Source organism: Leptonotus elevatus, chromosome 13, assembly GCF_054856555.1.
Source record: "Leptonotus elevatus isolate MCC_2025b chromosome 13, RoL_Lele_1.0, whole genome shotgun sequence".
Classification (NCBI taxonomy): Eukaryota; Metazoa; Chordata; class Actinopteri; order Syngnathiformes; family Syngnathidae; genus Leptonotus; species Leptonotus elevatus.
In genome coordinates this window covers 263,164-267,872 of record NC_141251.1, presented here as the reverse complement: position 1 = coordinate 267,872, position 4,709 = coordinate 263,164, and the positions used below count along the sequence as shown (strand labels likewise).

General features: G+C 49.1%; 1 long non-coding RNA gene across 1 annotated transcript; it reads left to right on the top strand.

Annotated features, from left to right (window-relative positions):
• Positions 1 to 1,527: 1,527 nt before the first annotated feature.
• On the top strand, positions 1,528 to 4,692 carry LOC147163345 (uncharacterized). Its single transcript, XR_015096792.1, has 4 exons — positions 1,528 to 1,669; positions 2,463 to 2,813; positions 2,887 to 3,577; positions 4,569 to 4,692. It is a non-coding gene; the product is annotated as an uncharacterized LOC147163345 (long non-coding RNA).
• Positions 4,693 to 4,709: the final 17 nt, after the last annotated feature.

Below are 4,709 nucleotides of genomic sequence, written 5' to 3'. Positions count from 1 at the left end.
TGTTTTGGGGTTTCTTCTTTCCTTTTTTCCCGCCGGCCGCAAAGTCCCGATAGGACTCCTCCCGCTTGGGCTTGATGGCGGTGCTGTCTGCCAATAGCTTTGGGATTTCCGCCACAGCTTTACGGCCACGGGCAGCTGCGTTCGACCGCCTCAATTTTGGAGGCGTCTCAAAACTTTTAGGGAGGATTGCAGTATTTTTCTGACCTTTGAAGTAGATTTCAAAGCATTTAGGTTACTTTGGCTTTGTCAAATTGGGGGGGGGCGTCACTGGGGGCACATTTTTGCCATGCTTATAATTGCACATTCTCTCCAGTAGGTGGCAGTGGCGCTCACACTGTCAGAGCGCACAAGAAGTTTACTTACCCCCCCAAAAAAGTACACAAACATGATTGTGGCGAAGAGTGTGGAGGGAGGGGGCACAACATATTTTCTTCTCCGGGGACCAGCGGTTGTAACAAAAACAAATTGCAAAACTTGAGATCACTTGTAAACGTCCAGCAGTGTTTGGGTGAGGACGCACGTGAACGCATACGCGTGAGCCGATGATCTGAACTGCTTGCAACGAGATGTGTGCAGATAGATTGGATCTGATGGTAGGAAGATGCCAAGCGAGGGCGGCGGCGACGGCGACAGCGACGGCGACACAACGGCCCAGCTCAAGTCACCCATCCAATTATTCAGAGGCCTAATCGAATGCATGGCCCACATTCTTCATCATGTCCGGTGCTGGGAAAGCAAACCCACAAGTGAGCGGAAATGAGTACAAAAGCAAGAACGAACTACGGCAAGCAGAACAGTTACTTTGATACCAATATTTGAATTCATAGTATTTGAACTAATACTAATAGCCTAATCCATTTTTGCTTTTTGACACCTCAAACTAGAAAAGTTGATTTGCTTATATCTTATCGTTGATCTTGCTCGAGGCGGATTCTACGCATTCTTCTCTGTCCCAACCTGCAATGTGTTTCTTTGGAATATATAATTTTACGAATAGGCTTAACTGCAACTGTATACACTGGCAAGTTACAAATTAATTGCCCCTTGTGGGATAAATAAAGTCTGAAACAAAAGTATTTTCATCTACATATTTATTGCTTATTATTGGTTAAAGAGCAAATCTATTCAAAATGGTTTTGTAATTGGATCGCCAGACGAACAATTACGTGCACAAATAAATAAAATATGAAAATAATTCTCAAATACAGTACAACTCACTCATTCTCTACACACAGCAAAGCAGGAGGCAACTGCTTGGCTTGAGGACTTTGACTTTGATAAAAAAATTAATAAACAAACTCACTCATAATAACGAAGGTTGTTGTTTTGTCTTTGTTTAAAAGTGTTTAACGTCGAAATACACATCGTAAAATTCAAAACAAAAGCAGTCGTCAATTTTTTCATCTAAAAATAATATATATACTGTATATATTTTTTACTGTGATCGTTTCCAAATGTTTTACAAAGAAAGCTTACAACGTCTCGACGAACTCGTCACGGTGACGTCACGCGTCGGACGCGGAAGTAGGAGTCACCGTGGAGACAGTGGACAAGAACGTCAACTCTGCCGCTTGCCTGGCGGACACCGAAACAGAACCGCCGCCAGCATAGCTGCTTCTGAGTTCTGACCCAGACCCGCCACGGCTGCCCTCCCGTCCCACGAGCCCAGGTGAGTCCGACGTACGCAGTACGATGACTGACTGCTCCGACCGAACCCGAGTCGGACCTGCCTTCTTTACTTGACTTCTGCTTCAACTTGGACCCGTTCCGCTTCAGTACACTTTGGAAAGTGTTCCAGTTGAATTTGGACTTGTCGAAGTTGAACACGTGCTCATCGAAGCGAATTTGGACCTGTGGTGGTACAAAAAGAACGTGCTCGAGTTGAAGTTGGACATGTTCTGGTTGATGTTGATGTGGGCCAGGTCCAGTTGAATGTATCATGTTGTAGTACAGTTTGGACCCGTTCTGGTTGGAGTCTGAGTGTACTACATTCACCTGGAATTTGGACCACTTGCAGTGAATGGAACTTGTTCTACTTCTAAGTCGGACATGCTGTGGTGGAATTTGGCGCCGTTCGAGTTGATTGTAGTACAATCAGACCCAGTTTGATGAATTCAACACATTGTAGTGATGTCGTCATTGAAATTGGACGCGTTCCAGTCGAATGACTCTTGTGAGGCAAACGAGGTTCCGTGTGGCGAAAGTTCAGTTTGCTGATGTTGGTGTGTGCGAAAGCAGCAGCAGCACGCAATCAAATTGTTGGATTGGTTCGTTTGTTTGCTCTTGCGCATTATTGATCGGACGTGGCGAGCCTTCTTCTGTCACGGCGTGCACTTGAAGTAAACGGGCCGCCCGTCGTCTTGGTATCGCAAGTGGACTCAATGTGTACTTCAGAGCCACCTGAAATCAACTTGAAGCACTCACGATGACGCCAAAAGCCAAAGTTGTGGAATTCCCGACAGGCTTCTCCACTGTCTCGGATGCGGAAGCCATATGGGCCGGGCCTGGAAGCCACGTGGGAGCGGTCTCGAAGCGGGCTGGAGCTGACCTGGAAACCGTGTGGATCCAGAAAGGCCTTTTTGACGCCGCACTTTGGAGCACCTGGTGGCACGATGGAGAAGTTGAGCGAATGACGAAGGCTGTGGCGACGACCTCGGCAGTGACCCCGGCAGTGACCCCGGCAGTGACCTCGGCAGTGACCTCGGCAGTGACCCCGGCAGTGACCTCGGCAGTGACCCCGGCAGTGACCCCGGCAGTGACCTCGGCAGTGACCTCGGCAGTGACCTCGGCAGTGACCCCATCCCTTCCGAAATGTGAGTGACGTGTTACGAGCTAGCGTGAAAGATGCTGAAAATCGATTGTTATCCATCCTTCCATTTTGTGTAGCTCTTGTCGTCATTAGGTCACCTGTCAATCACGGGGCACGTTTTGGCAAGCAACCACTCACGACAACTAGGAACTAATTTGTGTTGAACCAAGCTAACGTGGACGTTTTTGGAATGTGTGAGGAACCATGGGGGGGGGGGGGTTCTCCAGCACAACCTGCGAACGGCCCGCGGGAAGGCAGGAGACCTGATCCCGACCCTGAACGTTAGAAGTGTGACACTAATGTGCTGAGCGCTCGTTCAACGTGCTGGAAAATGGCAATCAAATTTAATTGAAGTGAAATCTGTGAATTCCGACAGCCCTTGAATGCCTCTCAAGTCACTGGCGCTGCCCTTCAGTGATTGGTTGAGGAGACAGCCCCGCCTTGTTACGTGCAGGAAGTGAGCACAGTGACATGATGGCTGGGGGCGTGGCCGTGCATGTGCAGGTGTGTTCATCTTCCAGGAACGCTCAGAAATTAGCCTCCGCCCCCCCACGCCGGCCGCCGAGCTGCCTCGCGCCATCTGTCAGCGCCGCTCTTCAGCGACCGCGCCATTGGCTGGCAGGCGGCCCAGAGGAAAAGAGGCGGGGTCAGGCTGATTGATAAAAGAGGAAGAGGCGGAGCCCACTGAGCACACAACAAGTGCGAGACGAGGATGAGCCTGCGCGTTGCCACGGCAACGCAGAGGACATGACAGCAGAGGACACGCAGGTAAGCTAACATCCACACTTGTAGCAACATCACCATTACCTCGTGTGAGTGTGTGTGAGTGTGCATGAATGTGTGTGTGTGTGGATGAATGTGTGTGCGTGTGTGTTTGTGTACGTGTGTGAGAAAATTTGAGAGCGGGAATCCTATTAGCCTTCTATTTGTGCACTAAGCCTCTTCTTATCTGTGTTTGTGTGCGTGTGTGTACTTGTACATACTACATTGTGAGGACCAAAATACGTCTTTAAACAACAGATTGAGGACATTTTTGTGAAGTGCGGACATTTTGGCCGGTCCTCACAACTCAAAACCTCTCTTTGAGGGTCAAGACTTGGTTTTAGAGTTTAGGTTTGAATTGGTTGAGGTTCGGGTAAGGAATGGGGGTAGGCAATCATTTTGGATGGTTGGGGTAAAAGGGGGAGGGGCTTGGAAATGCATTATGTCTATGGTTGTCCTCACAATTATATAAGTACAAGTCTGTGTGTAAGCGAAGTAAGTTCAGAGTTCAAGGGTACGTTCACTTGCAGTCAGTAAGTTTGGAAATTACTGGCCGATTGATGTTTCTTTAAATTAGTAACATAAATTTAATGCATTTTGTGTGTGCGCGAGTTGAGAGTTGAAGGCTTCGTTGAGCGTGTACGTTTGTCTGAGTCATGAATGAGTGACGGACAAGGAAGGCTTGCGGCGCTTGTGAGTGGAGCGTCAGCTGTTTGAACTTTGATTGACAGGCGGCGGCAGGCGGGTGGGCGGGGCTTCAGTAAGGGCTTTTGAAAGAAAGCAATAATGTGTGCGTGACTTGAGTGACGACTTTGCGTCTTTCCCCGGTGAACGTATCCGTTCCTCTTCGGACTGGCGTGGCCGGCCCGGTGCATGCCGGGAAGCTTTGATTCGATTTGCTAATCAATACACGTGATCCGGAGCAGGCCTCGGTGATGTGTCATGTCGCCATGTCGTCCGTTGCTTTCTAATGAGAACATTTCTTCTTCTTCTGCAGCTTGACAAAATGACAGCAGAACCTTGGCGGCGCTCCAGTGCCACCTCAGACCCTCATCCAGGCCTTTCGCATTTCATTGTGGACCACTAGGTCCAGGGACATCAGCAAAAGAGCTCGGGGGGGGCGGGGGTCATTGGGGGT